Raw genomic sequence first — 27,537 nt, 5'->3', positions numbered from 1 at the left:
TTTTAAAAGATATAGCCAAGCTCCACCCTAGCTATGCTATCATAGGAGGACTTTAAGTCAATGAATAGTTAGAAAGAGTAACGCTGTTGCACCTTTGTTACAGTCTCCTAGATCTGCCGCATGGTGAAGATCCGATTAATGAATGATTTTCCGATTTGGAATCCTCTCTGATCTTTCACTCCCGTTATCAACTATCACTTCTCAGAATGAGTCAATACGATCTTGCAATATAAGGAAGAATATCTTGTAGGCGGTATTTAACACTGTTGTACTCCTGTTCCTCCTATTCTTGAGCCGAGGGATGGCTTTAAAGGGTTTCGTCCATGCTATGTGGCAGTAGCATGATACGAAACAATTGTCTAAATAATGTAAACTACAAATAGTTCACCAATCGCGCAGTTAGGCAATAGGAATTGTTACTAACATATAAGCATATAAAACTTATCTGTAAAAATCTCGTTCGCATAAGATAGGTGTTTTAAAGGTATAGCTTATTCCAATATCACCAAGTTTAGTAGTAACTAAACACGCCCATAAGGGTAATGTAGTTATGTTATACAACTGGAGGTTCGCGCCTCGTTTAGCAACAATCAATCCAATTTCTAAAATCAAAAGCAGGACAACGAACCATTTACTCAAGCATCGTTTGGATGTTTTAATTTCATCAGCTGATTCCTATTTACTGTAAACCATTTTTGCGTAGTTCGTATCATCAAGTTTTGCATTTATTTGGCCTTAACACCTAATGATATCAAATCACCTTACGGCTCCTTTTCAATTTGTCACAGCCCATCTTACCGTAAATCAACACGGATCGATGTGATCTATCTATTTTGCCATTACCTTGCCCACATTCACGACTTCTCACTATCTCGTTTTTCATCTAGCATGAATGATGCCATACTGCCCAATGCGAACTGGAAAATAAAAGTGATCCAATTCTCCGGGGCCGAATCCGATTACAAATCAGAGCAAAGATTAGCACTGACACTGGTTCTCGCTGTTCGCAAATTGAATTATCTGTCAGCCCAATCGAACCAGCTGGCAAAGGCCGCACCGCATTGAGATTGTGAGAAATTTAATTACTTGCCTCGCACACAGCATACGCTGATTAAAACCAAAACGGGCCAGTTTCCGGCGTGATATGTCGAATTCAATTTGCCTACTTTTAGGCGCCTACTTTTAAGTCAAAGTCGTGATCAAATAAAAAACAAACGCTTTGATTAGCATAAAACCCGCTGCCAACTTTCACGTGGCATCACAATCAAAGAAACGGTGCAACATTGAAAAGGATATGAGCGGAAGCGCTACAACAAAAAATCGCTCTCCCACCGCACTCGGATTCGTTTGTTTTAATTAGTTTCAAATTTAACCCCTTTAATTTAACCATCCCACCCGTGAGCTGGACCACACTTTGTACCTGAAACGATAGAGATTTTTGCGGCGATTGATCGCCGATGTAAAATGGACTTTCGCTAGGTAATTGTTTCGCCTGTGCTTTCCATCCCATTTTACCATTGCATAATGAGTGATGGAGAGCATTCCATTAGAAAACCAGGAAGCCATTTGGCTATCGAGAGGTTTTATTACAACGCCCGAGCCAGGGACGAACAGTGCTTGGCTGTAGCATCGTTTTCATTAAGAATTAAGGCTTCGGGAAAATGGCATAATTGCCGGTATCGGTTTAATTTCGAAAGGCTTCGTTATTTCAACTGCAAGTAAAATATTAAAGCATCAACGAACGGCTGGAATTTACTGAAATTTGGTTTTAATAGTCATGCAACAGGTAGACAGTACTCTTATTGAAACAACTCACTAAAATTAAGTCAATTTTTAATATGAGTTTATGGCAAACTAAAAGCTTAAAGATAAAGCTCCAAATATTCTCGAATTTATTAATTCTTCGGCAGTAAAACGATAATTCACCAAACCAACACAACACGTCCAAAAGTAATCTCTACGGGCAGTTGTCCAGCTAGTAACAATATCACCCTCTTGCCACAGTCTAGAAATGAGATCTTTCTATTAGATTGCTTGATTGGTTGTTTTGTGGTTGCTACCGTGGCAAAAAACTTTTCCTACCATTGCTCACCAGAACGTGAGCGGGTTGCAACTTTACGGTTTGCTATTTTTAAAACTAGCGGTACCCTTTACCGTATGGGACATGCCACAGATCATCATAATTAATGCTACAATATGGAATGTATGTAGGTGTGTATAATTGCAGGATTTTTTTCGCTCCATGGTGGACTTTTTTCCTCCAGATGAAATGTACAATGTTCACCGTCGTTCATGTCGCGTGAGTTTTGAGAACACGTTTTTGTTTTTTTTTAAGCTTCTTTGGTAACAAAACAGAACATATTACCACTATCTTTATCTTTACCAAGGAAAACTTCCTCTAGTTGGGCACTAGTCGTTGAACATTACATTAAATCAGTGGGTTGTAATGTTCTATAAGGAAGTTAAAAAATTGCCTAAAAGTATGCAATCTTCAAAACAAAACGCGTTTCTTTATCTTTAACGATGTTTTTATCACCTTGTTGATTTTTGCAAATTAATATTTTTTATTTCAGCGGCTAATTCACTTAATCATTCAATCGTCATTCTAAAAAGAAACAGTTCCCAACGATACGATTCAATAACATTCTTTTGGCTCTCTATAACTTCAATAGCACAAACACAGTATGCTGTACCACTGCTATAGACGCCCTTTTAAACAATCAAAGAAATATTAATTAAACCATTTTTTCTCATTTTTCAAAATTTAAAGGAGCTACTATAGAAACATTTCATTTGTTTACCTTTACCCAATTTCAATAATACCAGCACAATTGGTGGTTCTAGCCAAGGTTTAAAGGTTAAAAAGTAAAGGTTTAAAATTTCAAACATATTTATTTTTACCAAGGCGCAACTTCAATAAACCAACCTGGTATAAAAGTGATGCATCCTTTTTTACTAACATCCACACAATATGTCCGGGCGAGCAACAAAACGGAATACCACACCACCGCATGATGAAAGCAACGGATCAATCGACGCCCTGTACCGATCGTTTCAAAATTCCCGCATTATTTCAAGTGCGGTCGATTTAAGGAGACCTCCAATTGCTGCCAAGCAAGACTGCCTAGCGGCCACAGCACCGGAGATAACATTCGGCTGCCAAGTGCCACTTGACAGCTACTTTCTCGAAGCATTCTTGAGGTGGTTTCGGTACGTAAAATGGTTTCACCTTGTGGCGCAAAGGCACCGAAATTGGTTTGCCTGCGTTTTGCCAAAGTGTGCCTTTGTATGAAACGTTCAAATCGCCATGGGGCGAGAGTAGACGCTATATAGATAGTTGGTATAAATTTAATTAGAAATTCATCCTCTTGTACTATCGCCTCGGTCGGATGCAAAACGTGCCAACTTACGCGTATTGACGAACGACTTCACGAAAAGGACTATTTTCACCCAAGGGAGATTGGAATCTTAGAAACGATTTATATTTTCAGCCTGTATGCTTGTAGGTTCACCGTATGGCTAAGCGTATTGTATGAAAAGGAAAAATTAATTCAAAAGAATATTGAAGCTGACAAAGCCCTTCGGGAAATTAATTACGGTTGTAACAGTTTTTATACTCTTCATACATCCGTCCAAAGTTCATCTTGATCGTATTGATTTCCATTGAAACGATTGTGATGATGTTGTCCATTTGGGTCTTAATAATGAAAATCATGTTCTACAGCAAACATAGCTCAACTGCTGATGAATAATAATTTTGTCCTGATTCGAGCCGACCAAAATATTGATTTCAGTACATACTATTGAGAACATCAAACATCGTTGGTAGTAGAATGAATTTCCCCAAATTCCCTTGATACCGAAAGCGAACACTCGTTTTCGGTACATCTTAGCTCTCACTCTGATCTCCTTATTATATAATCTTGAGTTTTGTATTGGCTTGAAAAAGGAGTAAGGAAAATACACCGCTTGGGAGATGGCCAGAACATTCGTTTACATAAAATTCAGACAAAAAGTTCCCATAAAAAACAAAATTGGGCCTCTAAAACACGTAAAAAGTAACGCAACGACCTTACACTATGTTGAATGCTCGTAGAAAGCATATTCTCTTTCTTTTTCCTGCTTATTCATGGATCCGAACCCCCCCCCCCCCCCTCCCTCCATGGTTGAGAGCACCCACCCCAAATGAAACAGGAAAGCCCACAGTGACAAGGATCGGCTGTAGCACCATAAATCTATCCAAATTAAATGCGCATTTTCCGGTCTCTGTCACTTTTACAGCACGAAGGAAGGCGGGAAAAACAATACTTACGAAAAAAAAAGAAAAACACCATGTAAGACCAAGCACTGGCTTCCGTTTATTGTTACGTGGTTCTTGTATTTCCTACGTGGCGTTGCAGCTACAGGTACGGTGCAACGGGTAGCGTCATCCTCGCATGAGCATTTTGCAATCGATTCGGTTTCGCTACAATGCCGGGCCCAACAGTTGCCATTAGCCGAGATCGACGTCAAATCCATCCCCATTTCCAATGATGCGATCAATCGGTAGCCGGAATGATAAACGACCCCTGTTTAAAACGGTTCACGTGTTCGATGCGCTAAACTTAAGCTCGAAGCGCATAGAGTAAAGCACAAACCACCAGGTAACGAGACGGATTGATAAGCTTACGGCCCATCTTACCGTGCCTCCTATTCGCGGACTCAAGAAAAAAAAAATAATGTCATCAATGGATTCTTCGCAACGGTAAAAATAAAGCACAGCAGCAATAATGTTATTGGATGTCAAACACACACACAGAATCGCGTCCGGAACAAATTTTGCGCGGTTCGCAAATGCCTGCCAACGGCCGAGGGATTTACGCAGCATTCGATAAATTGATGCTGTTTCACCGACACCCCCTCCACTCCCCCCCCCCCCATTCCCTTCACTACCACCATCAGCTCCCCTCCTCCCCTGCATTTCTCCGTTTTACCGTAACGCATTCCGCAATGCCGGAAAGAAACGCCTGGACGTTGCGTAGCATAATTTTCATCCCCGAGACTACCCGTACCACAGACCAAGAACTTCCCGCTGCCACCATGGGACGTGGCACCGTGCACAGCGGAACCTCAAATTAAACGCAAATTAACATACAGATTCACACGGCCGCACTAATGAAGCGGTTAGCTTACCATTCGGGCACCGATTTTGTACCCAGTTCGGTCGGGGTGTCAATGAAGGCCAAAAGAAGGAATGTCAAAAGAAGACCAAAAGAGGGAAGGAATGGAGGACAGGCGGGATAATATTTCCGGTGGCAAGATGCTTTGCTTTTGCGAGTGTGTATCTTGTCGCGTTTTATCCCTTTTGCGCTAGTGCACCCACCCAACTTTAAGCCCAACCCACACCAACTGATACCGTCGAGAGCAGGCAGGGTGGGGGAGGGGTTTTTGGGGGTGAGAGGAACTAAGACGTAAGCTCTATTTCGTGAACAACGGCTCGGCGAGTACTTTCGCGAGCAAAAAGGGACTTTTTATTATTTTATTTAAGACACTTCACTTTACCCATCGGCACGCTGCCGGTCTTGCGGTGGCATCGCCGCAGTAAAACTGCTGTATTAACATTTGCATTTCAATAATTCATCCTCCAAAATGCTTGCTTCCCATCAACACGGCGAATAACCCGAAAAGCGCTCTCGGGGTAGGTAGGAAGCTTTTCAATGTTTGCCCTTCTTTCACCGGGTCATACCAGTTTTAATGGCTCCGTCTTAGCGATGCAAAGCGGCCAGCATCTTTCTGCGCGTCAAGGTTAAGAGCATGCGAAGTGTGTGAACATTGTAAAATATATTCACGTCTAACCTCCCGAAACCAGAAACCCCGTTTCGCTTCTGATGCCCCGGGATTCATTCACGTTCATCTTATATATGAGTGTAAGAGGAAGAGGAAAGGAAATGGAATGGGTATGAGTTATCCATGGTTCAACTGTACCCTGCTCATACCCGTAGTTAGCAGCTCATCAGCAACCACCATAAAAGAAAAGCCCCTGCCTTATCAATCTTCACTGCTTCCGTTCGCATAACCAACGAAACCACTGCGTTAGACCGCTTCGGTTTGTCGTTTAGGAAAATAATGTCGCACCAGAACCGGAACCACAGGAAACCCCCCTTTCCCACCGATCGTGTGCCCGGATCGTTTATAGGGCAGGATGTGGAATGCAAAAACCGCGGCACAGCATCATAAACGGCCTGGTGAAATGATCATGAATATTTAAACATCCATATACGTACAAATTATTTCAAACTCTAGAACAACCACACCGCGCACACACACATGCAACGTGGAAAAAATCTTCTTCAGCTGCGGGGGTAGGTAGGTGCCGAGGTGGCGGGACATACCTATAACAAAATGCGCCCAGCACTATTAGCGCCGTGCGTAATGGTTGCTCGCCAGGACAACGGCAGTTTCTCGGAACGTCGCGTTCGAAGCGCTTCTAAATTGAATCATTTTCCAGTTAAATGCGTTGAGGGGAAACGGATTATAATGGGTAAACCACTGCTTTCGAGCGAGGCGATCTGCCATTCTTACCGTAAAGCACAAAATTTCATATAGGCGATTTTGTAGTCTGTTGTATGAAATAGAAAAGTGAATCATACTAATATTTTGAACTGTTGTTTTATGCACTGCAAAAACGTCTCTTGGGTGACGTGCATTCGTCTCTTGGGGCGTTTGTTTTGGATGCCAATCGAAGGACCAGATCGATGCGAAGAAATTCTTTATTTCATGCAATTTTGACAACAAATGCTCATTTTTGGGGTTTATCTACTCGATTGACAGAAGTATTGTAAGAAAGTAAATAAAAAAACCCATTTTTCTACAATATAATTATTTTATCACTATTTACTATCTAAATTATTTTATAATTAATAAAAGTTGTAATTGTAATAAACTGTTGCACATTATCTTTTTTCACGTTTTTGATTTTTAACGTGTTACATTACTTCGATAAACAAAAACACGTTTGCTGAAATCTAATTTAGACAGGTAGCCCGAATCGAGCTACATCAATTTTCAATAATGTTTTATGCCACAAAAAGATGTAAAACTTGACCGTTCCAAAGCAAAAAAAATTAAAACTAAAAATTCCAGAAGTTTTTACATGTTGTTATCGTCTAACAATAATGCACATAAATTGTAACCATGAGTTTTGAGTCATGCACGGGACCTTTATATAAACCAGCTACGAAATAAATGCGTGTGCCTTTAATAAATGATTACTATTGAAGGATCTTATTCCTGTTCGTTAATGAAGGCACTCATGCACTACTAAAGTCCGCAACGGAAGCCTTTTTAGTTTAAGGATAAAAAAAAACAAAATTTAATACTTTTCACTTGTAGGTATTAGTTCATAAATTTTTGTCTGGAAACTGCCACTCGGTTTGAATTTATGTTTCACCGAAACACAACTAAACTCATGCACAGAATCACTTAATCTTTTTCACTGCTCACACAACGCAAACAACCGAACAAATGGTTGCCAATGCAACGAATGCAACCAGCAACCACCACCGAATATTGACTCCACTACCACATAAACTATTTTTTGTTCGTAGGTTAGATTTGTTTGAGTGCGAGCTCGTGTCATCTGATGCCCTTCAACCCAAATCAGGAGATGACGCAATGAAATTATACAGTGCAAGTCTAATACCATGTACGCTTCAGACTCCTTTAGTGGAGACCCAACAACGTACGACCATATTATAACACCAAACGCCTTCCAATGCAATTCAAACCACTTATAATAACAAGTATGACATCTCGGATCCTATTCGTAGTTTGTTTAGCATAGCTGTGTTAGCTTATCTGCAAAATGTGTTGTAGCGGACTTCCTTCCGATGTCATCTCAGACCGATAGGATGTGGATAGATATATTCCTTTTTTCACTTTTTAAATTTTATTACTTATAGACTTTAACTGTACACTTGTTTTATATTTAGTTCTGACTATGACTGTGGTTGCAACTGCGATTTGCGACTGCGTCTTGCGACTGCGACTGATTTTTGGCTCCGCGCGAGCCTCCTTTTGTATGAAATAATTACATTGTCCTTATGGGCGTATTTGACCCTCTACTTCTGTTACGCAAGAACATAATTAACTATCCCTTTCTAACGAGTGTATTATGCGTACGTGATTTTTCACAGGTGCGGTTTTACATATTTTAATGTTGGTAACAATTCCTATTGTCCTGCTGCGCAATTGGATGAACTCTCTCTCTAATTTACATCATTTTCATAATCGAGTGTGCTATAAAAATATTACCTCGTTGTGTTTAAATTTCTTGCGCATCTTTTGGTGGTATTTTATGTTGTAATAACTTCTGATCTAAGTTTTTATTAACAGAAAAATAACTTCGTGTCAATTGATTGATTGATCGTGTATTGAGGACGCCACTTCTCATGCTATCTCATTAGCTATCGTGTTCTAATCCTAACTGCATTAATTTATTTGATCCTAAGTGGTTCGTGTCTAGGATGATCTAAAATTCATACGGCTTTAATGTCTAAGACGTTTCACTAATCTTTGTGTCTTAGCTACTTTAAATTGTTATGTGTTATTTATCAAAGGTGTCAAACCTACATGGTACAGTATTAATTTTATGCCTTGCGAAAGAATTAATACTAGTTTTGAACGCGGTAAATTATTTTCAGTGAAGAAACTACCTTCAACAAAATCACTTTTCCATAACAGTATCAAATACCGAAGTCAGAAGCATTGAGATCGGAAGTATTATCGTTCTTTTTATTTATGAAATTTTTGTGAAAAAATATCAAAATATAAGATTTCATGTTTTAGATAGCCGTTTGTTAAAGTGTCTACATTAATTTTAAATGTATAAAGCGAAAGGATATTTGAAATACAAAAACAAATCGTTATTCCGGTGTGCACCCACTGTGAAGTGAAGCGGACGATAAAGCTTCATGGGCAGGGTTGAAAGAACTGTGCCGCTAACTGGTGGAACGAAAAGAGGGCAGAGATTTGTTTGCAATATTTCATATTAAAAATTGATAGCCATAAACATGGGTACCCGTTCCACGGTGAAATGTATGTTTGATCAACACCAGCCACAGCTGAAACGGTCACTTTTTGGTCGTGTGAATATCCCCTTTTTCGATTTTCTTTCTTACATCGTTTGAATAAATCTTTGCGTACGGTTTAAAGAGTACCCAACGGAGTGTTATGACAAGGTTGGTGTGCAGCCCTCTCGAAACAATTCCACACAGAACTAGGATAGCTTCTTCCGTACCGTGTCTTAGCTCGTTAGGGATTCGGCACGTTCCACGAAGTAACGATGCGCTTCAGATCCAATTTCTACCCTACGGTGGCAAATAGTGCAAAAGAAGAAGAAAGCATGAACATTGGAAAGTGAAAGCCTAAACTAGTCGTTCGCCGTGGTGAAACAATAACCCAAACCCAAAGGGTTCCATTCGATCTCGGAAGTATGGATGCGATTCGACCACAATAATGAAGCACAATTGAATTATCCTTCAAAATGTACCCATATCCCACAACAGTAGAAAATAAATCCTGTCCAGATGCTTTTCCCCTCTGTTTCTATCGTTTCTTTCTTCGAACCACTCCAACTGTAACTACGAACACAAGGAAAAGGATGCACTTTCACTGCTATCCAGCAGAATAGCAGTAGCTTCTGTTTTCGAGGCTTTCTCAAGTGCATCGAGTAAAATCCCTGTTTTACCGAGGTACAGGTCTCGTTTTTTTTTTTCTTTTTGCGGGCCAAGTTGGCGAAGCCGCCAAGATCAAGGATCGAACACCGGTGGGAAAGGAGGGACGCGAACGATAATGTGTTTTCTTGTTCATGTATAATTTAGGGCTTGCTGCCCACTTGGACGAGCGCCCGTGACCATAGCACCTTCCTGACACTGACCAAATGGTCAAGCAACATCTTGCTACAGTGTTAAGAACCTTATCCTTCCGACCGGTCACTTCCCTCTCCCTTCCATCCCTCCCACTCAAAAGAACTCATCCATGCGCATCTGGCTTCCGGAACCTAGTTGCTTGTCCCGATGAATAATTTATGCCCAGCGCATGGAATCATGTACATGTCCTTGTATTTGTCCAAACGCATGTCATATCGGTGGTGGCATTACCGTTCCATTTCTTACACCTCCCTCTTCTACATTTACACACCCACGCACACATCACGAACTGACCATACATTGAATCAATCATCACCATGTGCACGTGCGTGTATGTGTCATTGTATATGTAAGTATGCGTTAACGGGTATGTTCTTGAAGTGTATATTTTTTCCCTCCATTTTTATTCTTTCTCACCGTGAACATTACGATACACAGTCAGCTAGCCAATATCAGTCGAACACTAGAACTACCGAAAGGCCCTTCAAAATGGCTGGTAGCATAACATTGGTTTAAAAAAAAACAAAGGTACGCCGTTTATCCGCGCTTATCGGGACACTAACCAGGCCGATTAGGCGGGCAACACTGTTATAAATAAAAATGAATAATTAGTTCATTTAATTGTGAGATACAGGGTGTTCCAAATAAAAGTGAAAAAAAGATAATTCAGGAAAAACGTCGTCGAAAATAACGCGAAAACATAGATATATTGAAAGTTGTCCACCACATATTCCGCACCTAGAACCACTTCCTACGAGATAAGCTATTGGGAAGAAACTTGCGAAAACCTATGCTGCTATGATAGGTGTTGTCACCTCATCCCGTTAGGACATGGAAATCTATCTAAAATGGTAGAATTCGGAGCGCAGGTTCTTCGAACATACGTCGTACTCATGGCATAGCTAAGAAAATTTGCAGCCGAGGCATATAAAACTCTTTTCAGAACAAAGTGCTCGCCGAATTAGATATCACAAATAAAAATTAATAATCCTTCTTCTCATCTTTGCACATATTTTCTTAACACGTAAGTCGTTGAAGAGTAAGCAATATCCACTACTGACCAACCTCCATACACCTCCATTTAATTCCATTATTTTTTAAGACTAATTTTAACAACGTAATCTAAAAGACTTCGCAATGGTATTAATCCCTAAAGCGAAGCCCTGGGGTATATACCAATATACCAATATATCACCGTACCTATTGGTAGCAAAGACAATCTGCACACGACAGGACCAGTCCTAAAAATCCCATCCGGACCATTCCCCCGCACGCATGGCATACCTAGGCAAATAACAGACCTAGACCTCTTGACGTAGTTGTTCCTATAAAAAAAAAAGAAGAAGAAGTAAGCTCTAATTACATGCTCTGTAGAAGTCTTATTAGCATAATGTATAAAAGATTTAAAAAAATCATCCATTGTTTTAGATTTTACTTAAGTAAAGCATGTCTATATATTTTTCTACTAATGTTACTGTGTGAGAAAAAGTTTGCCAAAACCGCAGGTCTGGAAGATCTATATTTCAGACGTCCGTTAAGTATGCCTTTCCACAAATTACTGGACACGCCTTGATTGATGGCTGCTGATACGGTAAGTTATGGTTCGGTTCCCACCAATTTATTTTCTGTTTCTTTTCCATTTCCTATGACCTCTCATATCGATTGGGAAATCGGGAACCAGTTTGATGGATGGAAATAAATGATCGGATCAGTTGTGGTTGTAGTTTTAGCTATCTTATCTGTTGGCACATTTTTTTTCATCCCCGCCGGATTCCGTGTGTGCAAATGTGCGAACCCGACTCGGGACGGTCTCCCCGGGAGATTGCGTGCATACGCCATTGCGCGCCTATTCATGGCGGAGCACAACAGCGGAAGAATAATAGTCCCGTTGCTGGAGTGATTCCAGCACCCGACAGCAAATCGTTACGCAAACATAGCTTTCCGTTTATCATATCAACATTTGCACATTGTTTAGCAAAAGGCTGGGCCCTCCACGCCCGTGTAGGGAAATTCTTCGCTAAGGCAGGGTAAACCCAGCAGAGGTTAGGGGTTTGAACAAGTGCGCGGAACAAGAATGAAAAGGAAGCCAAATTTGATATCAAAACCCACTTTCCATGCTGACATTCACATATTTTCGCTTCCGCGAAGGTGCCCGGAAAGGGAAGCTTTTTGTCGTGTGCCGCGGATTGCTTATCATTGGGGTGCATGTGACAACAACGAGTCGACAACGGTCCCACCGGAATATGGGAATAAAAGCTCCCATTTTGCAGCCCTCGCTAGCAAATTCTCGAAGTGCTTCACTTTCAGAAGAATTGGAAGAAAAGTGGGTACGGTAAAAGTCAGGTTTGTTCTTTTTCTTTGTTTTCCTTTGTCTATATAATTCTTCGTAGCACACGGGGAACCCCACGAACGAAACGCTTGAAGTATGAGAAACGAAAAGTTTTCCCTTTTTCTGTTTTGATGCCACCATACGCCGTATCCTCTAACCATTGCCTTCGTGTGTTTTCTTGCTTAAGAATATAAAATGAACAGAGAAGAACACGTGTCTTGTTGCAAAGCGTCCACAAAAATCAGTTAAAGGCAACATCTTCCGCTTACGCATTCCCAGTCCATAGCCCACACAACCAGAAAGATTTTTACACTTTTTTACGTGCATCTATCAATGGTTCTTTAGCTGCAGCGCACAACACGGGAACACACCGCCGTAAAGATAAACCATATTTGCTGCAGAATGTAATGTCCAGGAGGCTCGTCTGAGACAACTGCAAAACTTCATCTCGGTGGGTTCTATATTCGGGTCGCCCGCACTCAACAACAACTGAAAGAATATAACAAAACCGACATTGTTGTGTTTTTGCTGCCGAAGAGCTGATGGTAAGTTTCTGGAACGGATTAAAGTCCTTAAAAAAAGCCTGTCAGAGGCTATCTTTAATCGGTGTGTGGTGAAAGATTTGCAAACGAATGTAACAACAAAGAGCTTGTAGGATTTGACTTGCCTCAAAATGGTTCTGCAATAGTGGCGGGAATGGATACACGTATATCTCAGAGAAGAATATCACCCAATACCTTATGCCTACTATCTCAAATGAGCGTGATAACACAAAAGATAGCAAATTAAACGCACTATAGCAAGATGAATTTCTCATAGCACAGAAAAAACATTTCCACTGGATCCTACCAGCAATATTAAAAGTTCGATAGTTGGCGAAAGCACTTTCAAACACTCCGAAAACTGACACACGAGATGTAAACACATCCAACTCACTAGATTTTAAGAGGTACGGACGTCTTTTTAGCTGGCAGTGGATGAAAGTGACAGCGTGTGATGTTTTAATAAATGTTCTGCCTTCAATGCCTTACCAAATTACTAGAAACCTTGTGAAATCTTGTTCTGCTACAAATGTAATACATTTTGTGACCTTAACTCCTGTCTAGCTGCTTAATTAAGGATAACCTCTGGTAAAGATATTAAAGCTTTTTTTTCACCAAACCTATTTTTACATTTGTGCACGCTATTTAAAAATGTTGATGGCATTATTTAATTTGTATCGCGTCTCTAACAGAGTAAGACTGTCTCTACACAGTTAGCGATTGTCGCAATTGCGACTGCGACTTGTCAAACCCTATACAAAAAAAATGCGAAATGTCGCGATGTGATGACCCATGTATAGAGTTTGACAAAGTCGCAGTCGCAATTGCGACAATCGCTAACTGTGTAGACACAATTTATTGTTCAAAATTAGCCTGAAAGTATGCAATGCGCATAAAAAATGTATTCATGCAATAGTCTTTCGTTATCATCAATTGTTAGACAGTTTAATTGTTGTTTAATAAAAAATTGTGATATTATATATATTCTAAATTCAGAAAACTAGTCTGGTTTTACGCATAAAGGAATGTAATTAATTTTTCTTCTTGGTAACTCAGCCTCATTGTGACTAGTGTTGTATCTAAAATTGAATAATCAGTCTGGCATAGAGGCTAAACAATTTGTATAAAAACGTTAAACAGATAGATTTAAAAACATTCAGTAAGCACCCCATCCATGCTAATAACTCCATCTCAAATGAATAAGTTTCGTTCAGTTTCAAATGACGCTTACGTCGGCAAATAATGCCACAAACTACGTATTTAATGTATATGCCTAATTTACGTTTGGAGATAAAAGAATAAATTAAACAAACTCACCGTAACGTAAGAAGGGGACACCGTAATCAAGGGTGAGCAATCCGACGACGCTGCGAACCGTCCACTAGTACATCCGGTGATCCAGTTTGATAAATGACCGGCTCGGTTCAAGTGAAATTTAATTACAGAAATGATTATGTATCACCGTCTTAACTGCATCAGGCTTAGACTGGTGGCAGCGACAGGAGATATTTTTGTTTTCACCCTGTGTGAGTGAACAATAATCTTCTGAGAATACATTAACGAGCACGCTTGTGAGAGTGTGCTACACCAGACCTAGGTGGAAATGCGTGTGGAAAGTAAGAAGTTTCAATCGTTCGATTAGTCCCTCGTGATTTATTCTCCACGGACTGGTACTTTGCATGGAGCTGACATCCACTCATCGACGCTGTCGATGAGTAACATGACTAATGAGACCTTTTTAGAATTATGGAAAATATTAAAAATTCAGCTAAAAGGTTTTATCGAAGGAAGTTCACTTAACGTTCTTACATTTATTAGGAAGCCACCCACAACGGTATGCATGCCAGTATGAGAAAATTCTCACGAAACTAACCTCCATTCCTGTCAAAGCAATTTAATAACAATCTAGGAATATTACATGTGTTGGCATGTGTGCGTGACAGAACGATAGTAACGGAGGTAACGCGAGAAGTTTAACAGGGCAAATGTCCACCATTGCTTTCGATTTCGAAGACCGTGCTGGGAAGAGGTGATCATGCGAAGTCAAGGCCTTTAGGGTCTCCCCTTTTACATAACACAATCACTCCGGCCTGTTCGGTTGTCACACTAATTTTCAGCTAGATAAAGACATACCATACAAGCACAGGCAGGGTCGTACTTGCGCCGGAACCTAATTAAATTAGTGCACACTGGAGAAGGACATGGCTGTACATCCACAGCCATGGGTGTCCCTGGTAGTTGGTCAATTAATTTCCATCCAATCTCTGCTCACCTCGAGATCCTTTGCGGCATGGTATGTATGATAGAGAAGCAGCGAAATACCACAGCATGTCCCGGATTCGAGGTTTTGAAAACAATTGATAGCGACCGGTCTAATTATGGCTGGACGGAATAAGGTTTTTGTGCTGTCACCGTTACAGGCACAGCTACCGTCAATAAGTGAGCACAAATTGATGCTAAGCCGCTTATGTTACTCCAGCCTATCGTTCAACAGGCTTGGTTGGCAAGCCTAAAACGAAGCCAATGAAAGTCTTTTCGCTTTGATTCAGCTTAGTTCGCTTTGATTCGCTATGACTGCTCAGCAATCTAGAGATTGAGAATCTTCGGAACTGTCTTTGAAGTGACTTTCACGCGAAAACAAGTGGCTGATATTGTGCGATGGATTTTGCGAGCGTAAGAACGTATAGCTTGTCTAATATTCTCCGACTATACTTGGGAATAGACAACCTATATTGTGTTGGGCTATTTAGAAAGGTAAAGGCATAGCACATTCTTCTTATCAGTAACATGGTATCAACGCTGATAAGACGTATCTAGTGAACTATAATTTAGTTTCCAGCTCGTAATCGAGGGGATCCAGGGGTAATCGATACGGGTCGCCCCAAAACCACAAACATTAAACAACAAGAGCTTACTGTATCGTTGACCGTAGTTGAAATCACACAAACAACTTCAAACTTTAGCCATTAAAAGGTATCATGAACTTCTGTACATTACTTGCGTGTGTCTCTCAACATAAAACAGATTTAATGTAGGCAATCGTTGATATTGCAGACGAAGCGAATGTTCCTGCAAATGCACGTTGTACGAAACTTCGTAACGACATATTAATACAAGCTTAACTTTTTGTTGATTCTTGTGAGCAAACAAACTGATGTTGTGTAACACATTTCTGATTTATAAATGTGTCTTAAACGCCTTGTTAATATTTTTTTCACATACAGTATTTAGTACGTCGTTATATAAGATGTCTTGCAGGTTTCGCCTTTATATTAAGTAGAATTATAGGAAAATAAACTCCGATTTTTACACTGAGTTTTACGTGCTGGTTTGGAGCTCAAATCTTAAACTTTTCGCCTGTCGGAGTGTTTGAGTTGCTAACTGTACTTGGAAAGTACACAACCATTTCATAAGAAAGGAACTGCGCACGTTAGTGTTATGTTAATTTCGTTATTTTGATGCGATTAAGTGAGTTCGGGAAGGGGTTTTGGGATGTGATTAGATCGATTTTGGGTTTTGAGGGTGCTCGACCGGGCCGTGTGGAAAGAAGGCACGGTACAGCTAGCATCATGACCGCGGTCCACAAATACCAACCAATTAATTATCCTTTCCCACGTTGAGTGATCGCATTCCGGGCTTGCGGATACACGACAAGCTGATTGAGCCGTAACTTTGAGGTGAACCGTCGCTAATTAGAGGTCGCGTTCATAATGCCATTCCTTTGAATTGGTTGGAAGAGGAGGGGAGAAGTGTGAACCGTGGCATAAACTAAGCCCACCCAACGATTTGCTCTAACTCTTCGCGAACATTCCCGGTATGAAGCGAAACGGGACAGTCTAGGAACGATTGCGGTTGGTTTTGGTGAGAAATACTATCTAGATGAATTCGACACAGAGTCTAATTTCCGAGTATTCTACCACACCATCGTGTGTATGTAATAGTAATATCAAGTTATATCAAGTAAGTAATATAAAAATACAAAAAATAATCGTTAAATAATTCGCAACCCGGTGGAGTATTGGTAGAGGCGGCGGTCTTCACACATCAGAACCGGTCCAAAATTCTATCCAGACTAATCCTTCGTATGCATGAAAGATTATCCGACTACGGGTGAATAAATCCATAAATATCCAAAATTGGCAGGCTTAGACCTCTTAAGGTTGTTGTTGTGCTGATAAAGAAAAAAGAAATATCATTAAATCAATTATCAAATAGAAAAAAAAACAAAAAAATCTAGACTTGGTTCAGTCTGCATTGGATGCAGTTACCTTTATCACACATTCTGTCTAAAACCGATCTATACACGGTGCACAGATTCATTCTCGGAACCGTCCATCTCACTCAATAATCAACATTGTATGCAAAATCACCATTCCATCTGTCAGTTGCCATTTATTGACGGCAGAAAAGCTACCAACTACTTTGTGACCTCAACGGCCCTTAAGCCTCCCAGGCGGGCATGTTTCTCGAATGCGGTCAGCATTATATCAGTCATGCACCGGCTTCAACATTGTCTGATCCGTTTCCTTCGCCTCCCAGCCGAGGTCTGAAATAACAACACTTGCCATGCCGTACAAAAAGGGTTTGTCGCAGGAAGCGGGCAATCAAGCGGCAGGGAATACTTGCGGGTATCGGATCACTACATATTCATTGCCGTCTATGAATGAATAATGTGGGCCGTTTGGAAAATACGCCCGATGGTGGCAATCGTACCGATGATGGAGCCTGCCAACAGCCGTGACGAGCGACTGGAAGTGCAAGGTTTTACGAATTGACTGCGACAGGTCTGGCTGATGAGAATTTTATGATCGATGAGCCAATGAGTGGTTGGTTGCGTTTGGAACAAAATAGGACGTATGGAGAAAGAAGAAAATGGAGTACTTATTTTATTTCTTTCCCTCTGCACAAGAAAGTCATATATACACACAAAGTGGAGATTAGTTGCGCACAAAATGCTTTATTTATTTACATTTGCGCCGGCTATCATTTCTTCCCGGAGTGCTGCACACCGCGCAGCAGCAGTCACAGTTATAGACCGATAGTGGAAGAAGCTATCACCCCCTCCCCTCTTCTCTCTCTCTCTCTCTCTCTCTCTCACGCTCTCTCTCCCAGTCCGGGATTCTGACCGAATGCGAAATGAGTAAGCCATGCATGAATCATTGCCATTCGGTGCATCAGTCGAATGCTGCCCCTGGAGCAAAGGATCGAGACATTGACGCAGTTTTGCACCTGAACAGGGTAACGGTATCCGGTACAATCGTCAATGTTGTCACATATTATCCGGAACTTGTGGTTTCCGAGCCGGTCCCGGTGGCATAAATCTTAGGGCCGCGCGCCTTACGAGACACCGAAAGCACCGAAGCTACACGCTTTAAATAAGGACCCTTAGAGTCGTCGGCAGTTACCGTACTAGAGCAATAAATATTATTGCTTCACACAAATAAATTGGCAGAAACACTTCTTAAGTAAAGCCATCCGCACGTACCCGGGAACCTGGACGCTGTACACGCAGTACAACAGGTTCAATTTGATGGCGGTGACGCTGTTGTTAGTGCGAGGGGATACAAGGGAAATTGAACTTTCGATTCAAGTATTACGTAATTATTGTCTTGCTATGCTCGGGAGCGCCAGCATTGGTGATGCTGGAGCAAAACGGACTGCCGTCCGGAAATAAATCTTTCATTCCGACCTACCAAATCCGGGACCGGGATGCTCCCAGGAGGGTGATTCATCGCACGACGAGTAAACATTCCGTTATCCACACTTCCCTCCCCTTTCTTCCCGGCATCGGCAACCAAAATCTCTGCTCTTGACGGTCGGACGCATCTGTGGTCACTCAATAGAAGAAAAGTGTTACGAGAGGTCAATAAAATGGACAAATCTCTCTACAGCAACTAACGTGAAATGGTTAGCTTTAAATTGGAGAGGCAGAAAAATAAATGCAACATAGTAGCCAGCAAAAGCAACAATAGAAAATTTATTAAAGAAAAACGATATAAGCACACGATAAAAAATGAAACAGCATATGTAATAACCAATTAATTGTTATTCTTATGGATGAGAAGTAACATAATCCAGGACTGGGTATTAAGCAATTGTTATCGTTATGGCTTCATAGTTAAATAAGGATTATATGGATCGCTATAAAAAAATCTCTTGAAAAGTATCAAACAGAACCACAATAAGGCTGTAGAATAAGGCTGTACAGTTATGCTTCACATGCTGAGCTGCATCCGACACCTTGTTCCCGTGTTGGAAACCGTGGGAAAGCCAGTCAACGCAGCATCTTTTAAATGTCGAGCGAGCAGTCCTTTCTTGCTTATTTAATTATTAACTTATTTTTTTACACAGATAAATAGATTGTCTAAATAATTTTCAACAGCTGAAATGAATGTTTACAATCCATTGAGAAACAAACTATAATTGTACTTCTACTGGAAAGAAATACACTGTATTTGTCTAACTTTAAGCGTAAATACTTTTCAAAACATGTCCTAAGTTATGCAATGAACTTACTTACTTATTTACTTATCAAGCACTACAACGCTTTGTGGTCTTGACCTGCTGCAGGAATCCTCTAAGCCACTCACGGTCTTGCGCCGTCGTCAGCCAATCGTTTATCCCGGCCTTTTTGGCGGACGCTTCAACGCCATCACTCCATTTAATTTTGTTCCTACCACACCTCCTCTGTCCATGTGGACGACCTAACACTAATTTACGGGCTGGCTCGTCCTATGTCATTCTCATGACGTAAATAGCGCTCACCAGATCCTGGCGAGTCTTATCCGCTGTACGACAGTAAATTCGCCGTACATCTTATAGAGTTCGTCATTGTAGCGGCTCCTTCATTGTCCTTCCACACATTTGAGGCTTAAAATCCTTCTTCATCTAGAACGTGGCTTAGAAGCTTTCGTCAGTTTTGCACACCTACGCATAAAGCACACCCGCATAATAACATTTCGCAGGAAGAAACGCGCCATTTTATCCTTTTGATGATTCCGATAAGTCGCCCATACTCAGCTTGATCCTGAATAACGACTATGGCTTGTTTACGCTTCATGCAAAACAAAACAAAAAACACACAACATACCTTCGTCATTTGCAGTTGGCAGTGCCGGTAAGCAGAGGTGATTGCGAAACTTTCACACCACTGGTCAGGCACACATGAACGTAACCACATAAATTTTTGTTAGGCACAGCGAACGGTGAATTAAAATTTTGCAACAAATTTTTAATCCATTGCCAAAAACAATGGAATCGAATTTATGAAGCGTTTTGATGATGTCAGCTTGTTTTCCACATAAGTACACCCGTACCTTTTACCACCGTTTTTCGCCCATTAATCGCATTTATCCACAGCTGACAAATGGCGGAAAATGAAAAAAATAATGTGATCAAAATCTTGATTCGGAGGGCTTTTCCTTCAAACATGTTGCAAGTGCGGATGTATATGTGTGTGTACGTGTTTTCGGAAATGACGCCGTATTTTGTGCTGATGTGTAGCAATTTTCTCGACTTGAGTCGTCACCTGTGTCGGGAGGCTTGTTAAACGATTCATATTGCGCTTCCTTTTGCTCTGTCTGGCTTTCTGTAAATTGAGCTTTCATTGGGAACCTCATGCAGGCTGACAGTTATTAGAAATCGCAATAAATTCGATTTGCCTCGGGCTTACCTAAAGCTATGGAGCCCTTAAGCAATAGTTAAGTACATTAATTTGGTTTTGCAGTAAGAACGAAGACATGCCACTACTGCGCATCCACCGCAATCATCACTCAAATCCGAACGCAGGGTTGACATTATTCGAAGTGCTCTCGCCGTAGGTTCGAGTTTTGTGGAAATGTGCTCGTTAGGGATGCATTTATTGATTGTATTTTTTCCCTCCTCTGTCCTCTATCCCTCTACTCTTCCCACACATGCAACCACACACCCATACACGCATATTTACTCTCTTTCATATCTATAGTATATGACTGACACGTTAAAACTCATTTGCGAGGCTCAAGCATTCATAAATATCACATACTGTAAAAACAGATAAGTTGTAGCGATGAACACCGCCCCCAAGTGGAACGGAGTGGATAGAATTGAAAAAAACACACATCATACCTTCTTTTAGACATGACGCATGCCAGGGTAAATGCAATGAAACATTTTCATTCTCGTGCTCTAACACGGCAGATGAGCACAGTTAAACATGAAAGAACTTCCATTCGATATGTAATTCCGCAATCCGCAATAATCGCGATGCTATTGGGCGTTGTGCACCGGTTCGGCTTCGTTGCAACGCGTACACGCGAAAATCGATTAGTTTGCATTGATGGATTCGGTAAAAAGTGTGTATTTTGCATCATGAGCGCTATCGTTAATGAACAACGTCGTGATCGTACCATAATCGAAACGTGCAGTAAGAACGTTCCATCGCGATGCGGAAAAGGTTTCCTCAAGCGTACTACTGTTCATATGGGGTCCCCTTTTAGCACACATGGTAAATGACTACTGGTGGTTACTGTTATTTCGTTGCGTGGAAATTCCTGGATTTTGAAAAAGGACTTAAAGAAGTAGAAATAGTTTGGCATTATTACCTAAACATTATTCAAGTCACTAACTATAGTAATGCGGTTTTTAAAACACACTTTGTACAGAAATGACGTTCGTTTTATTTAGCGTTTATAACGCCAGAATGTACATAATGTTTTTAACATAACTTTAGATTACATTTATTTTTTTACAATTATATTAAATCTGGGAGATAACAGGAAGGAACATATAGACATACAGAAGAGAGCCTTCACAACATATCACTACATACATTCACAACCGTGCATTGCCGGGATAAGGCAATAGACAAGAGGGAAATGCCTTGAGGAATTTTTACTCTACGCAGTTAATAACAATAATAATAATAATAATATGGCTAAGATCCGTTATAAGTGTATTAAATAAATAGGTCTCGGAAATCCGAAAATAACACCAAAGAAGTACCCAAGCGTTATGTTTGCTTCAACTAGGACTTATTAAGCATGTAAATTGAAGTTTAACCTATCGTCGAGTATTACTTGAAGGTCATGAATTGAAGAGACACGAACAAGAAAGGTATTGGAAATAGACTAATTATGAGAAATAGGGTTACGAGAGTGAGTGAAGCAAATCGTTACTTACTTATCTGGAGTACCCAAGTACCCAAGCGTTATGTTTGCTTCAACTAGGACTTATTAAGCATGTAAATTGAAGTTTAACCTATCGTCGAGTATTACTTGAAGGTCATGAATTGAAGAGACACGAACAAGAAAGGTATTGGAAATAGACTAATTATGAGAAATAGGGTTACGAGAGTGAGTGAAGCAAATCGTTACTTACTTATCTGTCGCTACAACCGCTTCAAAAGCTGAAAAAAGTACACGTCTCCCATTATTATAGGCATAAGTGTTGTACACAAATTTTTACTGTATGACATAATGCCTGCAACAATTCATGTTTGAATTATTATGTTAGATTTTAAGTTTAGCCCGTATCAAGTACAACCCAATGCCAAGAAGATAAAAACAAAAAAATCTATACCATAACACGATCCTCTTCAGTCTCAATAATCGTTTTGAAAATCAATATACAAATAATGAACGTTTTATATAGTAAAAGAACTTGAATTACGTTTTACAACCAATAAGCATAACAGTTTCATTCTTTTAGACGTTTTCTTGAGGTATTAAATTTAGATCAATATATTTTCCGTATAAACGAGTATGCCCGGGATAAGGCAGTATGGTAGGAGGATATGTCTACTAATGAATTAAATTTTTGTGTACCTCAGTCGCGACTTGGCTATAGGGCATAGAACGTAATACATTAAATAAAATACAAATATTTTACATGTCTGTAAATAATTAATAAACCTACCTTTCAGTGCATTTATAGCAGATGTTTGTCACTTTAATTGCATATCCTTTCTTTCGCCGTTACTATTATCACTCATCAAATAATTTCTCTTTTTTACCTTCACTGCAACTCGTACGTAATAGTTTAGTTTAAAACCTATGATCATGCTGTTTCTTTCCGCTTGTTCGTATGTTGCTGAAAAAGTGTCGCTAAAAACAATTAATTTCATCCCCGGTCTCTGAAGCTGTCGGTTAGTACGGGATCGCTTACAACGTCGAACAAAACCGACGTACTAGATTATGTATTGAATGTAACTTTGGTCGTGCCCGAACGCTTGAGCAGTCGAACGTTCGTCCAGAAGAATCATCCATCTGTCTAAGCAAAGGGGCCAAAACCTCGTCCTATCCTGGGTGAACCTAAACTGGTGTGCTAGATGAAATTCGGTTCAGCATAAAGCGGTTTACATGGGAACGGTAACATAAATAACATAAAACGCTTCCCCGCACGTTCCCTTTCGACACAAAAACACACTCACATCTGCGCAAAACCCATACATTAATCCATCCGTACACAACCATCGAGAGCAAACGGTTTCAGTTTTCGGGTAAAAGTTTTCCTCCAACACGTCTGCATTAATTATAAAATTGATTAAAAGTTTAGTTGTTACAGTGCAGCTCGCAGTGTAGTGCAGGTTTGCCAGACTCACGGGCATTTAAAACCAACAAGGGAGTGAGAACGAGCAGCAAGTGAAGAAAAAAAGGCAACATCCTCCTGATATGTGTGTTTTCTAAGTCCCGTGCTCGCCTTATCCTGCGGTGAATGTTATCCTTTTTTGCCCATGTTTTGCTCCCTAGTTCACTGTTGTTTTTCTCGATTTCAAGTTATCTTAATAGCTATACGCCAGAATGCCATCAATTTGTTGTTGTTGTTGTTGTTATTGTTGTTATATATTGAGTTTTCCATGTAAACATGGCAGCTTGGTGAGGAATCGGTTAAATGAAAATCGGTTAAAAAAAAATAAAAATCCATTTCATATCCGATGACCGATGAATCCCGTAGAATAAATAAAAATACTAGCTATCGGCAACAGCCACAGCTAAAGGAAAGCAGATTTCAACAAAGATGAGAGAAAAACAAATTTTTGGATGTGTGTTTTCCGAATTGTTTTACGTTCTACCTGTCTGATGATGCTTAGTTCTTTATTCGCAGTTGATTTGACTGGATTACTTTTTACTTCCCAATAATGATGTGGCTTTTTTTATGTGCTTAATGGAAAACCAAGATGTTATGTATAGAAGACCAAACAGACCGTAAGTCGGTTATCGCAACGGATTGCGTATACCACGAGAAAAAGCACTGCAGAGGCATGATTGTGTAGAAAAGTGTGACGAACACTGCACAAGCCGTATTCCCAAGCGGATTTATATAAAGATAAAGCAACGATACCTTTCAAAAGTATCTTGTTAATTAAAAGGTGATTGTGAGGATTTGGTTTTCAATCATCAGCGTAAGGTTGTGTTCTGAAGAGCGTTAGATGGCTCAGCATTAAACAAAGTGAAAGATACGAGTTTGATTATTTCCTTCTGTGTTTATGCTCATAGCGAATTTTAAAAAATTATAAATTTGCGGAACAAATAAAAATTTGTTTTGGCATTTCGCAATAGTGGAATGTTTGATTTATCGTAAAAACGACTCGAAACGAATTGAATTTATTGACAACGAAATCATTGGACGTACATCTGAGATGTCCAAAAAAAAATGGAATGAGAATCAATACGATGAAGTTGAAGTGCCTACTTGACGGAGGCTATGACTGTGTCCGGCTGGAGAATAAAATATTAATTGACGGTAACAACTTGGGGTAGTAGAAGAGCTAGGATCATAATTTATGTAAAAACCCGGCAGCGCATTATTGTTGAGAATCTTGCCTACTATAGGCTCAACAAATTCTATAATTTAAAACACTGCAATAGAAATTGGTTAAGGATGCTGGTTAAGGACATCATGGTGCTCGTGTATTTGTAAGCAGGGCGTGTTGAGAAGGAGAATGAACGTCGAGTTAGGTATGATGTTGTGTGGAGTAGACATCCAGAAGGTGGCGAAAGCAAGAAAAATAAGATGGTTTCGGCATTTGAAGAAGATGCTGCACTGCCATACCAGAACAATGATGGTCAACGACTCGTTCTTTACCAGGCGTAGAGAAGCACAGTGAGATGGATCAAGTGGAGCTGAAACTATCATAGTTTGTATGTGACTGGGAGAACGAGGACGATTAATATAAACAAACGCTATATAACTCCAGGCACTGGTATACATGCAAACAGGGGACAGCAGTAACCATTTGAAGACTTCATGCTCAACACACGCTGTGAGTGATCTTGTCTAAGAGCATAAAAACTGCTTTACACTCTAAGGTATGCAATTAAAAAAAAACAAGCAATTGCTATGATTAAAAATAAATTGAATGATTGAAGCTTGCTAATCAATATAATCCAATTGAAAATGTTAAGCACGTACATTGCGTACATTTATACCAATATAACAAGCAGGTTATGATTGAACATTGCTAAGTACGTTAGAAGTTCAATTCATTCTAGAGGACATTCACACATTTGGTTAAGTGCTAGTTTCCAGTGTTATTAATTACTGAAATTAGATGACTGCAGTCTTTCAATCGGCAGCTAAGCACGTACTTGCCAAGTCCTCCTTAGTTCTGGCCATGCTTGCCTTTGTTGGAAGAAGAGCATACATTTGAAAGTTTTCAAATTCAAGCAACCGCCCGATCTGGTTCGTGCTGATCATGGGCAGGTTAATAGTGACCATATACATTATGGGGATTAACCGGCGACCCGGGAAGCATATCGTTAGAGCTGGGAAAATTGGAAACTCAACTGGCAAAAGTTAAGGATTGGTCAGCGTTTTCTTAAGGAAAATTAAAAGCATGAAATAGACGCTATACATCGGCATGTTTCTCATTTTTTTGTTTTGTCGGTTCCTTATCGCACAGTAATATTAGTGCTTAAACTTTCTGCCGGAATTATGTAAACGGGTGGAGTTTTGCCAGGTTTTTGTCGTCTCTCACCTTTGCGAAGATTTTGAGCTACGGCTTAGTTTGTTTGTTTCCTGTGTCTTACAGTTCTTTCCTCCACACTTAACTGCAAGTTTCTCGAAAAAAAAAAGAATTAAATATTACTCACCATAGTTGGTTGGATATTCATTTTCTACCCAAACATAACATAATTTGAAGTTTTTATTAGAAAAATATGTAAACAGTACAATGTTTTATGATAACCACCCGAAGAATGTAGTTTTTATTAAAACGTCTGCCTCAAACCTTTGTTGGGGTACTGGTGGGACTTATGTTTATTATTTTTTTATTTATAAACTATTTAAATATCTTTCACTACAGATAGAAATCACACATCTGAACTGTTACTGCAGAACTATAGGAAGCCATCGCCCGTAGTTCCAATACAAATCGAATGTTTTGCTTGAAGTTCCTATGCGAAAGAATTGCCTCAACAGGTATTACCAACCACAGTTCAAATAACACAAAAAGGTAGCTCATGTCAATCTCACAAGTTATTCTCTGCATAGAGTGTTTAGTAAAATCCAATCAATCTGTTGGGCACACTCTTTCCTCCCACCCCCTCCGACATTTCCCCCTCGAAGCAACACCATCCTGGATGTCCCCGTCGTGTAAGTGTGAGCACAATCCATTCCAGCCCATTCTAGGGCAAATCCAATGCGAAAGTTTTAAATGATTTTAAAAGAGATGATGGGGTTTCGGAAACATGTTTGCTGTTCCTAGGCTACCGCCACCAGTGCGGGGTAGAGGGCTGCTACTGGCGAGTACTTTAGCACGTGAGAATTCGCATGTAAAACTTTTGCTTTTCCCTAAGGGGTAGTCCTCGCGGTGGTAACACCCTACAATTCGCCTCAAGCACTTTTTAGAAAACCCCCAAAAGGCTGTCGTCGTTTGCACCGATTTTTTGCATAAAACGCTGGAACGTTCGAACGCCTTTCACCAAACGTTTGCCAGCGAAACGTACAATTGAAGCATCCGCGTACCGAGTAGCATCCGCGCAGTGCAATCATACGCTGTACATTGAATTGAAAGTTACACAAATTCATTCTCGTTCCGTTTCTTGGTTCCCCAAAGGATGTTGCATCGAAATGCGAAGCACGTCGGATGATATGTGAGAGCGTTTTTCGCGATTTGGCGATGTTCTTGTTATTAATTTTACGCGTTTCGTACATATGCACAAGTACACAACCCTGCGCATGCTGGATGGTAAGATTTGAGTTAAACGTCTCTAGCTTGCTTTTAATCTTCCTGTCCCTACATAAAATTGGAAATGTTTCTGTGAAAACTCACAAGTTTCTCTTTTGGAAACCATTTCCTGTTAGATGGTTCTCTTTTGCTGCTTAGCATGGATATTTTCTCTTAGGAAGTTCTTAGCTCGACCGTGCCGTGACCGTTGTTAATAGAATAATTAGCAGGTTAAATTTCTGTTTAGAATTAACATTTAATTACAATTTATGAATTGAACTGTTTGTTTTAATAGAAAAATTGATTTCGATTCAACTATTGCTTTGAATTAGCTATTGTTTATTCACTTACCATTCTTATTAATTCGTACATTTTTAAACTTTATCTTTATTGCTTGCATTTCAAATTTGTTCGATTTCGTTTAATATATTCTGCTTTTCGAAAATCGGGTTTCAGTTGTGCAGAGTTTCCTCTTACTACATCCTTATCTTTATGTAATCTGTCCTATTTTAGTTAAATAAAATGCGCTAAACCAAGCTACCAATATCTTGTCTATCAAATAATAACAAACTTTTGAATACGTTTAAACATTTATTTAGCTATAATTATTTA

This window comes from Anopheles marshallii, chromosome X (genome assembly GCF_943734725.1).
Source record: "Anopheles marshallii chromosome X, idAnoMarsDA_429_01, whole genome shotgun sequence".
In the NCBI taxonomy this organism is placed as follows: domain Eukaryota; kingdom Metazoa; phylum Arthropoda; class Insecta; order Diptera; family Culicidae; genus Anopheles; species Anopheles marshallii.
This window is presented reverse-complemented; position numbering follows the sequence as displayed.